The sequence below is a fragment of the Thamnophis elegans genome, chromosome 2 (assembly GCF_009769535.1).
Source record: "Thamnophis elegans isolate rThaEle1 chromosome 2, rThaEle1.pri, whole genome shotgun sequence".
Classification (NCBI taxonomy): Eukaryota; Metazoa; Chordata; class Lepidosauria; order Squamata; family Colubridae; genus Thamnophis; species Thamnophis elegans.
In genome coordinates, this window is record NC_045542.1 from 149,766,803 (window position 1) to 149,779,250 (window position 12,448).

At 46.3% G+C, this 12,448-nt stretch overlaps 1 protein-coding gene and 1 non-coding gene across 2 annotated transcripts in view; one reads left to right on the forward strand and one right to left on the reverse strand.

The window, feature by feature from the left end:
- LOC116503304 (zinc-binding protein A33-like) overlaps positions 1–12,448 on the forward strand; it is a 902,198-nt gene that overhangs the window by 470,092 nt on the left and 419,658 nt on the right. The gene's annotated exons all lie outside the window — the stretch shown is intronic.
- Positions 8,102–8,189, reverse strand: TRNAY-GUA. Its single transcript is given in 2 exon segments — positions 8,102–8,137; positions 8,153–8,189. It is a non-coding gene; the product is annotated as a tRNA-Tyr (tRNA).

Below are 12,448 nucleotides of genomic sequence, written 5' to 3' on the forward strand. Positions count from 1 at the left end.
GTACTGTTTTGCTCCCTAAAGTGGGCATTTGTCCAGACTTTTAGCTTTAATCTTACTCCTAATCTTAGCTGAAGTATTGATTGAACGTTGCTAACCTCTCTTCTTTTGATTGCAATTCCATCCATGTTCCAAAGAAGTGTCCTATTTGCAAAATGTCCTAAATAACATTCGAGACTTGCCTTGACAATGAAGGCAGAGAAGCTAAAGGCCTTTTTGGGGATGGTGTCGGTTTTGGACCATAAAGGTACATGCATGTTTTAAGAATGAATTTTAATGTAGGGCAGTGGTCATCAACCTTAAGACCCACAAAAGTCCTAACTGGATGCCCTGCATTTAATTCTGGAGCTGACAGGAAGTCCATCTCTCCTAGCGTGGCATCCTTTTTCCTGTACCTGCCCTAACTGAAAGTGGAGCTTACAGGCAATGGAGCCACAGCAGAGGGATGAAAGCCACATGCAGCTCCAGAGCCGCAGGTTGCTGACACCCCCCCCCCCCCCCGATATAGAGCACGATGCATTAAAAAGGAAACTCGATCCCATCTCATTCAAATTAGCTGCTATAAAGTTACACCACTTAATTGCTGCTCAAAAAAGCAATTCTATTAAATCAGAAGGAGGGAAGGTGCCATGTAAGCTCTTAAGGATTTAAATTTGTTTAGGGAAGAGGTATAGAGATAGATGTGTTGGGGATATGTCTGCTCCAAAAGAAATATGAAGGACGTTCAAATGTTTCGGTATGTGCAAAGAGGCAATGCATGATAGGATAGGTCCTTACCCTTCCAAATATTTGCTTCAGGTTCACTTAATAATACACGACTTGCCATCTTGTTGCAGACTGCCATTGTGTTGTTTAAGTGGTAGCAAGCATCAAATATAGGGAGGCCATTTAGTTAGTGTGGCTAAGTGGAAGAACATAAGACACATTTACTCTTTGCCCCCAAATACTAGATGGGAGTATTTTTGGCTAGATGGGTCACCCCTAGAAGCTTGCCTTATATCAGTATTTCTTGACCTCAGTAACTTCCAAGATGTGTGGACTCTGTCCTGCCTTTCTCCTGCTTCTTGATCCAACTTTTTTCTCACCTGTTCCGCTCATTTGCCTTCTTTCCTTTTTCTTCTAAAAGAAATCCTTGTTCATATTTGAAAAAGTCCTGTGCATAAATAAAAGTTGTTTTTTTAAATGTTTCCTTTGCGTTGAGTGAATCTGATCAATCCCCTTGAGGGAAGAGCCCCATTCATCCATTAAAAAAAAAAACCCAAACAAGTGGAATTTCCTAACTGGTAAGCTCTAGAGAAAGCAATGGGAAGGCTGGCTAAGAAGTTGGAGCAAAGGAAGAATCTGCAGATTCTGGAATTGGCTGCTTAAGATCTGGAAATCTGATGACTGGAAAACATGTTACCAGCAAAGGTAAAGGTTCCCCTCGCACATATGTGCTAGTCGTTCCCGACTCTAGGGGGCGCTGCTCATCTTCATTTCAAAGCTGAAGAGCCAGCGCTGTCTGAAGACGATCTCCATGATCATGTGGCTGGGATGACTAAACACCAAAGGAGCACAGAATGCTGTTACCTTCCCACCAAAGGTGGTTACTATTTTTCTACTTGCATTTTTACGTGCTTTCAAGCCAGGTTGGCAGAAGCTTGGACAAGTAGTGGGAGCTCAGTCCATTACGTGCCACTAGGGATTTTAACCACTGAACTACCGATCTTTCTGATCAACAAGCTCGGCGTCTTAGCCACTGAGCCACCATGTCCCTTGTTACCAGCTATAGAGGTAAATTATTTACATGGAAAATGCCGGAAAGGAGGGAACACAGTCCTTTTTTTTACAGAAAAGAGTGCTGTTGGTTCTTTGTCACCTACCACTGGAGAGACAATATTGATGCATTAAATAATATACCCAACTTATTCTCATTTAATTCAGCAGCCTTGTTCCTTATTCCTTGCCTTGTTAGATCAATTTTGTTGGCCAGCCAGTTGACCCATCGTGAGTGGTGGGACTTTCTATAAGCAATTTCTCAGAAGCTGGTTGGCTTAATGAGCCCCTGCCCTGATGAATTCCACTGACATTTTAATGTTCATAACATTTGTATTTTAGATAATGATATATTTGTGGCCTGCCAGCAGCCAGCAAAGATGGCAGCAGATTCTGATAGTGAGGAGATTGGAGGGGGACGTGGGCCAGTCCTAGAGTCTGGGGAAGGCTCTGAGGAGGGCTCTGTGTCGGAGGCAAGAAGGGGACCAGAGCCGTAGGCCAGTTATCAGCTGCCTTCAGAGTCAGACATCAGTGAGGCAGACGAACAGCTGGAGCCTGTTCCCAGTGTGTGCATGCGCAGAGTTGCCAGATGAAGGGAACAGCTAAAAAAATGGTCAACTTGGGAGTAAGGCCATGGGTGGACAATGAATGGCCCCTCCCAGAGGAAATAAAAGAGCGAAAGGGGAGTGGAGTTTGCAGGAGACAATTAGTTCACTTAATTGGTTTGAGACTCCTTGACGTGTTTTGCAGATATTAGCCAGTCAGCTCTCCAAGCCAGATAAGGTCTGTGAGTGTAAATCCTCTCTTGAAAGACTTTGCTGGATGTGAATGAGCAGAATTCACAATAAAATTAATAAAAGGGTTTTTTGTTGGGACAAGGAGTTTGCTTCAAGCTCTCCGGAATCCTAGGTCAGAACAATATTTTTATTAAGTCACTATCCTTCCCCTGTGCTCGCATAAACCTAGATTTCAGGAGAAAAATATTTTTTTTAAAATGCACTGGGTAAATGGGCTCTGATCCTGGCCTCTTACCCTGAAAAGGCTGGTGTTTAAACACTGAACTATGGCTCGGTTATATCAAACCTCGGATGCCTAAAACCTCTGCTGTTCTAAAGTCAAAAGTTTGCTTCACATTTTCTTCAGATAACTTAATGGGCATGTTAAAGATTTCTCCTTCCAGGAGTTCAAATTCCCAGTCTAGTGTACAGCCTCAAGGTTTCCTGCTGTCCCCCCCCCCCACCAACTACTGCCATGTCCTAAAGAGATCCGAATCTGCTTGAATTGAGGCGAGGATCAGCCTTGATTTATTAACTTTGATCTCTAACTAATACTCCTTCCTTCTATTTTCCCCAAAACAATGGTGGATTGTGTTGAGAGAGAGTAACTGGCCCAAAGTCACCTCATGGGCTTTCTTTCATGCCTAAGGCAGGACTTGAACTCACAAGCCTCCTGGTTTCTAAGCCAGCCCCTTTAACTACGACACCAGGGGTGTCAAACTCCATGATCTTGAAGGGCTGGGGGCGTGGCCAGGCGGGCGTAATGGCCTCCTGCAGCAGTCTGCCAGTCAAAATGGGGCACAGGTGAATTACAAAACGTGGACTTTGCTTTGTGAGATCCAGACTCAGCGAGCAAGGGGTGTGAACTGCACAGAAAATACACTTTTGTTTGGTTATGAAGAAATATCCCCAAAGTCAGATGTAGACTGACTTTGAGCTACACATCTTCCCAACAAACAGCAAATTTTGAAGCTCCAGATAAAGAGGATTCATTTTAGGATGAGTAACCAGAGTTTGCATATTGGAGGTTCCTAAAGGAATGCTGGGAAATCTGTATTTTAAAGAACATTTGAGGGAGGAGTGCAGAATAGCCCTTCTCTGCCTGAGGCTATAGAGACCTGGCACCAGTCAAAACACTTTTTGTGAAGCAACTGATCAGCATTGAGTGGGGGGGAGGGGGGGAAGCCACCAGTAACTACACCAGGGTTGTGCAAACTTGGGAAGTTTAAGACTTGTGGACTTCAACTCCCAGAATTCTGGCTGGAGAATTCGGAGAGTTAAAGTCCACAAGTCTTAAAGTTCCTAAGTTTGCACAACCCTGAACTACATCTCTATTCCACACTATTCTGGCAGAGTGCCCTCCAAATGTCTCCGGTTGCAATTCCATTTATACACAAACCATGAAAAGTAGAGCCTAGCACATATGGAAGACATCAGTTAAGAGTGTGGATGAATTGTGACAAGATTGGCACCGTGTCAAAGGGACTGCCTTCTGGATTTGCTCAGAGGTATAGGGAGAAAAACGCTCTTATTATTTCCTTCTGGGGTACACTTTTGTCCCCCTCTGTAAACAAAGGCTGCAAAAAGCAGGCGGAGGAAATGCTAAGCAGGCTGCTCCATGTGGCAGATGGGAAAGAGGCTGCCAGAGAAGGAAGGGAGGCGGGGTTTGGTTCAGCCTTCCTATACAGGCCAGGCTCCAGTGGGTCACGCTGTGTTGAGCTATCATACTTTGTGCGTGCTTCACCAGATTTATTTTCTAACCACATGACTGGGGAGACCAGCTCTGTTGCTTGCAGGAGCAACTAACAGATTGAGAATGGAAAGGAAGGCAAGACAAATGGGTAGAAACTCCTCAAAGAGAGGAGCAACCTACAATTAAAGAAACACTTCCTAATGGTGAGGATGATTAACCAGTGCAGGGGTGTCAAACTCAAGGCCTGTGGGCTGGATCCGGCCTGCAGGGTGTTTAGATCTGGCTTGCAGGGGCGGCCTGGAAATAGCAAAGGACTGGCCCTTGGTGCCTCTGCTAGCAAAAACAGGGCGCCCGCGGGGCTGCACTGCTTTTTGGCAGCCAGAATGCTGCAGGAGGCCGTCCTCCTGGGATGTGGAGGGGGGGTCTCAGGGAAGTCCTGCCTTAGCACTTGACCACCACAGATGCCCCCCCCCCCGCTGACACAAGTTCTGTGTCACATCCACCATGGCCTCACCCACCCAGCCATGACCACCATTGCGCCGTCCCCTCAGCCACCCCCCCACCAGCTCTATTCAAAATGAAGGTAAATGAGAAATATCTGTAAGCATAAAAGAAAGCTTTGCCATTTAAATATTTCATTCTAAACTTGGGGGGATATGATTGCATAGTCTTGGTCCAAATTGGCTCAGTGTGTTGGAAAATGCAAAAAAAGCCTTATTTTGACATAATTCGGTTAATGAATTGCTGAATCAACTCTGTTGACCCATGCCTTTTCATGCTAAGAAATGCTTTACAGAACTTTGGAGTCTGTCTGTGGAGATTCTCAATCCCCAGGACATGGTTGTCTGAAAGGTGCTTTTTCCAAAAGGCAACTGGACTTTCTTGATTCCCCGCTCCCCCTTGAACATATTTCACTTCTCATCCAAGAAGCTGGCTGGGGAATTCTGGGAGTTGAAAAGTCCACATCTCTTAAACTTGTTAAGTTTAAGAAACACTGGATCAGATTATCTTTCCATTGGTCTAGAAAAAAAAGGACATGTGGCATATTTGACATATAAAGAAAGTTCTTTGTGGCCTGAATACTATTGCTTTGCATGGAAAGATAGATAGCAATAGCAGTAGACTTATATACCGCTTCATAGGGCTTTCAGCCCTCTCTAAGCGGTTTACAGAGAGTCAGCATATTGCCCCCAACAATCTGGGTCCTCATTTTACCCACCTCGGAAGGATGGAAGGCTGAGTCAACCCTGAGCTGGTGAGATTTGAACCGCTGATCTAGCAGTAGCCTGCAGTGCTGCATTTAACCACTGCGCCACCTTGGCTCTTGGCTCAGATTCCACTGTTGGAAGAAATGTCCTTCTGGGTTCAGCTCCAAGTGGGGAAAAAGACACTGGAAACATGGAGGCTGCTTGGAAAGATGGTTTAATGGTAAACAGGATCACATGGCTTGAGCTCCTCAGAAAAGGGGGATCACAAGCTTCCAGATGTTGGGTGAAGAAGAAGAAAAAGGGCGAAGGGCTGAAAGTTCCTGGCTTTATGCTCTCTGTTCGGCCCCACCTCTCTGTTTCCTGTTCCTGTGTAAGAAATTTATTCTGATTGGTTGTCAGACTCCCATAGGGCCATGCAGGAGCAACTCTCTAGGCTATGTTTTGAGTCCCAGGTTTGGTTGAGTTCTCAGATGCCATGTGATGAGTTAGGTAAAGGGCTAATACTATCATGCCTTAATCCCATCACCCTGGAGCTGAAGGGGGAGATCTTTGTTATGTAGAATAGACTGGCTCAGGCATTTTAATGGCCCATTGACAAAGGTGGGGGCTATTAAGAGTGAGTCGGCTTCCTGCCTAAAAACATGTTTCTCCATTTCTGATCCAGGGAAATATAATATTCTGCCTTTTCAATATTTCCTAGGATATTTATTTCTTCTAGGAGATGGGTGCGTGCTAACTTCCTACCCCACTTTATAGAAAGAAGGAGGAAATGGGGAAGCCCTATAGCCATGATGGTGAACCTATGGCATGCATGCTCAAAGTGGCACATGAAGCCATGTCATCCGGCACACACGGATTTGTGAAACTATTTTAGAATAAAATTCGCTGTAGGTTAATTTCGAATGTGTATGTGAATCAGAATCAGATAGCTGGGGTTCGGCTGATGTAGTAAACTATGAAATGTGCGGGCATTCACTAGGCTACTTTTTAAACCAAGTATCTTGGACACACACAATCCCAAAATGCAGCATGTGAGGTCCTTGTTGGGATCTGGAAGTCCACACGTGTAAGTTGTCAAGGTTGAGAAACACACCGACGGAGAGAAAAATGTAAAATCTGAGTACAGGTGACCCTCGACTTGCATCCGTTCATTTAGTGACCATTCGAAGTTACAACGACACTGAAAAGAGTGACATGGCCGTTTTGCACATGTATGACCCAGAGGTAGTATTCAGCAGGTTCTGACCAGTTCTGGAGAACCGGTAGCGGAAATTTTGAGTAGTTCGGAGAAACGGTAAATGCCACCTCTGGCTGGCCCCACCCACATCTGTTCTCTGCCTCCCTAGTCCCAGCTGATCGGGAGGGAAATGGGGATTTTGCAGTATCCTTCCCCTGCCATGCCCACCAAGCCATGCCATGCCATGCCATGCCCACCAAACCACACCCACAGGACCGGTAGTAAAAAAAATTGAATCCCACCCCAGCATCCTCATGGTCACATGATCAAAATGAACGCATGTATTTATGACGGCTGCAGTGTCCCGGGCAGCGGTGGGATTCACTTACCTTCCCTACCGGTTTGCAAATGTGAGCGCCTGCACTGTGTCTGTGCATGCGCACTGTCTTCTGCGCGTGTGCAGTGCTCGCGTATTCCGTTGAGGTGTGTGGGCGGCGCCTTCCACAGCCACCTCTACCGGTTCGCCCGAACCAGAGAGAATCCCACCTCTGGTCCCGGGGTCATGTGATCACGTTTTGCGATCTTCTGACAAGCAAACTCAATGGGGAAGACGGATTCACTTAACAACCCTGTTACTAGCTCATCAACTGCAATGATTCGCTTAATAACTGTGGCAAGAAAGGTTGTAAAATGCGCCAAACTTCGCTTAACAACTGTCCTGTGTAGGAACAGAAATGTTGGGCTCAGTCATGGCTGTACGTCAAGGACTATCTGTATACATTTATGTTAGATCAGGGGTGGGTTCCGGCTGCCATTACTACTGGTTTGCTAGTAAAAAGGTTTGCTCTGTGCACAAGCGCATTTTCATTTAAAACGATCTGCACATGCACACAACATTTAAAAAAAAAAAATTACACTTTTTGAATGACGATTGTTCTGCGCATGTGCAGAACAGAAAATCAAGATGGTGCTGCTGATCATAGAAGAGGTACGGTCACCTGTCCGCCAGAGTTACTACCTGTTCAGCCGAACTAGACCGAATAGGCACTGTAGGAACCCACCTCTAAGTTAGATAACCTCATATTTTGGGACTGTAATTGCTGGGAGATGAAAAAAAATGTCTTGTAGGGAAGAAGTTTCAATTTGAGTCATGTGGCAGCATCAGAGCTCCAAGCCTTTGCTTCCATATTAAAGGCGGTATTCTCCAATTTAATAGTTAGTTTGTATCCTGCCTTTATTTTTTACTAATAACCTGGGAAAAGATTTATTTATTTGTGTTTACATTTCTGAACTGCCCTTCTCCCTCCTTTCTAACACAACTTCCTCCTCCCTACTTTCCCTAGAACAACCCTATGAGGTAGGTTGGGCTGAGACACAGTGGCTGTTCCAAGGTCCACCAGTTGGCTTTGTGCCTAATGCAGGACTAGAACTCACTGTTTCCTGTTTTCCAGACAGGTGCCTTAAGCACGAGAACAAAATGGCTCCAAAAACAATTTCCTTCGAGCCGGAATCGAACCAGCGACCTAAGGATGACTCAAGCAGGCTTCTACAGTCCTCCGCTCTACCAGCTGAGCTATCGAAGGAAGGCTGCCTGTTCCTGCTCTCACCCTCTCTCTCTCTTTTGTTCTTTTGTCCTGGTAGATCCTAATAAAGTATCTGTCGAGGCCAGCAGTATAATTAATGAGCTGATTTTGCATTCCTTGAAATAGCCTGGAGGGAGTTCTACACAGGTGCAACCTCAGAGGCGTTGTGGCTTATGGAAACTGTGGTTAGACCCAATCTGGGCCAAGTGCCAGAGAGCAGCATAAAGAACTAATGGGAACTCACCAGGAGTCTGGTGATCCCAGATGGGCGGGGATTTAGAAAGTTGACTTTCAAGAATGATTAAACGGAAGCGCGTTGCTTTCTAATCTGGGGTTTGTTTTTTTCCCCTCTGTTCCCCTCACAGACCAGGGGGGGGAAAATAATTTCATGCCGGCTCAATAGCAAACGGCCAGCAGCCAATTCTGCATTTATCCTGATGGGTTTTCATCCCTTTGCAGGCAGGATGTGTCAGCCTCACGTCATCCTGGGGGGGAAACAGCCCTGAGTCATAGGAAGGGGCCCCAGCGGCAGACGTTCCTTTTGTTCTCTGCTATTTTTTTGCAACCGCACATCTGTCACGTTGTGTCTTTCAGGGCTGCTGTGAAATCTGCTGGTCCTTGCAGCTGCCGTCTCAGGATTGAATTGTGCTCACACCCTTGGATCAGCTCACTTCATTTCCCCACCTAAATCAAACGGGGGGGGGGGCGCGGGATTGGAGTTCAGGAAGGGCTGCTTAGTGTCTGGATCCAAGAAGCCGTGTGAGGATGTGGGGGGGGGGATTAAAAACCTTAAAAACCTGCTGAATTAAATGAGAAGCCCGTTTCAGCTGCAGCGTGTTAAAGAGTGGGAAAGGAAGGAATCAAAACCAAGGCATAATGCTACCCAGAATGAGGCATAAACAGAATAACAAGAGTTGGAAGGGACCTTGGAAATCTTCTAATCCAGCCCTCTGCTCAAGCAGGAAATGCTTTGCTAGTGATGGCTAACCTTTTTCTAACTGTGTGTCAAAACTCTGTGTGTGCATGCTATCACACATGCACCTGTGCCCACTGACCTCCACAAGCACAATAATAATAATAATAATAACAGTAGACTTATATACCGCTTCATAGGGCTTTCAGCCCTCTCTAAGCGGTTTACAGAGTCAGCATATTGCCCCCAACAACAATCCGGGTCCTCACAAGTGACCTCCCCGCCTGCACATGCACAAGCAACCTCCCCCCATTGCACCTGTGCGAGTGACCTCTGTGTGTGTGCGTGTGGGGGGAATTTTCACCCTTCCCAAGCTCTGGAGGCTTTCCTAAAGCCTGGAGAGGGCAAAAATAGCCTCCCCTGGCTTCCCAGAGAGCGAAAAACAGGCCCAATGGGCCAAACGGACTTCCAGTTGACCCATCGGGCCTGTTTTTCACCCTCTCTAGACTCCGGAGGCTTTCCTGAAGCCTGGGGAAGGCTAAAACAGCCTCCTCCGGCCCTCCAGAAGGCCGAAAATCAGCTAGCCGGCCCGTACATGTGCACTGGAGCTGAGGGCTGCCAAGGGCTGCCATGCCGGCAAATATGGCTCCGCGTGCCACCTCTGCCATAGGTCCGCCATCACGGTGCTATACTATTTCAAACCAATGGTTATCCAACCTCTTCTTAAAACCCTCCAGTGTTGGGAGCAACCACAACTTCTGGAGGGAAGCTGCCCCACTAGTTAACCCTCTTCACTGTCAGGAAATTTCTCCTTAGTTCTAGGTTGCTTCTCTCCTTGATAAGCTTTTATCTGTTACTTCTTGCCCTGCCCTCAGCTGCTTTGCAGAACAAGTTGTTCCCCTCTTCTTTGCGTTAGCCTCTCAAATATTGGAAAACTGCTTTCAGACCTGGGGTCCCTGATCTTTCTCTCTTTAGCTTCCAGACCCCATATCTTCGTTGCTCTTCACCGCACTTTGTGTCTCAACTTTTTTTGTGTATCAAGGTAAAGGTTCCCCTCGCATATATGTGCTAGTCGTTCCCGACTCTAGGGGTGGTGTTCATCTCTGTTTCAAAGCCAAAGAGCCAGCGCTGTCCAAAGACGTCTCCGTGTTCATGTGGCCGGCATGACTAAATGCCAAAGGCGGACGGAACACTGTTACCTTCCCACAAAAGGTGGTTCCTATTTTTCTACTTGCATTTTTGCATGCTTTCAAGCTGCTAGGTTGGCAGAAGCTGGGACAAGTAACAGGAGCTCACTCCGTTACGTGGTGCTAGGGATTCGAACCGTCTGCTGACCTTTCCAGCCGATAAGCCCAGCATCTTAACCACTGAGCCATCTCGTTGCCTGCTTGTTACAGAGAATACACCTCTGAAATAAAATGCGACAACAGAAATCCACTTGGGAGTCTTCTTAATGCGAACTGTTTCCAAGGAGGTGCCTTCCCAGAGTGTGGAGGCCTCCAGAACAGGGGTCCCCAATCCCCATTCCGTGGGCAGGCACCGGGCAGCGACATGCCAAATAAATAAAGCCCCATCCGCAGGATGTAGGCAGCACATGCCCCTCCAGTCCGTGGAAAAAACCTCTCTATGGAACTGGTCCCTGGTGCCCAGAAGGTTGGGGGTGCACTGCTCCAGAACATTCAGTGCCAGCAATTGTGGAAACTGTAATCTAGGTGGGCTTCAAAAATTTCAACAACGGGTTCTCTGCCCGGTTGCTGGGTGGGTGCAGCCTAGTCAGCCTCCTGCACCATGGTAGGACGGGGTGGGGGGGCATTTTCAGCTCCTGCAGGTTCCGGAGGCCCGTTTTGCCCCCTCCCCAAGCCTCCACATGGGCCCTGCACTTACCTCGCATCCAAAATAGGCCATGTGGAGACTCGCAGGGTGGGCGGAACCAGCCAGGGGTGGGATTTAGAAGTTCTCCAAGCCAGCCATAATGTTAGCTATGGGTTCTCCAACACCTGGGCGACCCCGTAAGGACCCACCCCTGTTGTAATCCCAACTCATCAGTATGGGCAAAACTGTTTTTTTAGGCAACCAGATTCAGACTGCAATCTTGGAGCGAGAATTGAGTTATGTATGCATCAACAGCGTGTTTGGGAAGTTGAATCAAGTTTTTTTTTGTCTCCGTTTCTGTCCAAAGCCTTGTTATTTCTATTTAAATCAGTGGAGCGTTCTGAATTTGCATTGGACTTGGAACGGTGTCCTTCTGTTTCCTCTTTTGGGAGTTACATTTCCTCTTTGCAGCAAGGTTTAAATGGCCCACTTGCTAGATGGAGTATTTTTGGCTAGATGGGTCACCCATAGAAGGTTGTCTTATTCCAGCTATACTGAGGTATTCTGGGAGTTGAAGTGCACACATCTTGAAGTTGCTGAGGTTCAACACTGCCTTGGACCAAGCCCAGCTGCATTTATGGATCACGCAAAACCAAGGTTTATTTTAATGGCTTAAATCTATATATTTTGCCATACATTTTGATTTACAAACAAGGGACTGGGTTCATACATACTGGACATAAATGAAGCAATAAGTATTATGCCTTCACAGAATATGTGAAATCCACTAAACTAGCTAAATGATCTCTACTACTCACAGTAAAAATTCCTGACAGCTGAAACCATCTCTTTACATAGAAGCTTGCATGGATTTAGACACGGAGAGATAAAATTTGGGGCTCCTAGATACTCATAGTTAGAACCAGTTTGCTGTAGTGGTTAAGATGCTGGCTTGGAAGCCAGGAAACTGTGAGTTCCAATTCTGTCTTAGGCACAAAAGGTGGCTGGGGGATTTTGGGCTAGTCACTCTCTTTCAGCCCGTTCTCACAGGGTTGTTGTCAGGGGTGAAATTCAACAGGTTCTGGAGAACCGACAGTGGAAATATTGAGTAGTTCAGAGAACCGGAAAATATCACCTCTGGTTGGCTCCAGAGTAGTGTGGGAATGGGGATTTTGCAATATCCTTCCCCGGCCACAGAACTGGTAGTAAAAAAAAATTGAATTTCACCACTGCTTGTTGTTATGGGGAATATAAAAAGCTGGAGTATTAGATATGTTCTGTCCTTTGCATTGACCATCAGTGTGCGATATAATAATAACAATCTCAAGAACTATTGAATACCATTGGCATTCACAAAAATCGCTATCTGTCAATTGCAAAAGGCAGCTTTACTTGGAACAGCTTACGTTCTGTGATGATAAATTTAATATTCCACAAAGTGTGTCTATTCCAGGTCCTTAGGAGGAACTTGATAAGTGGATAAAAAAAATGCCAAACCCAATCTAATCATCTGGATGACTGTGCAACCAACCAT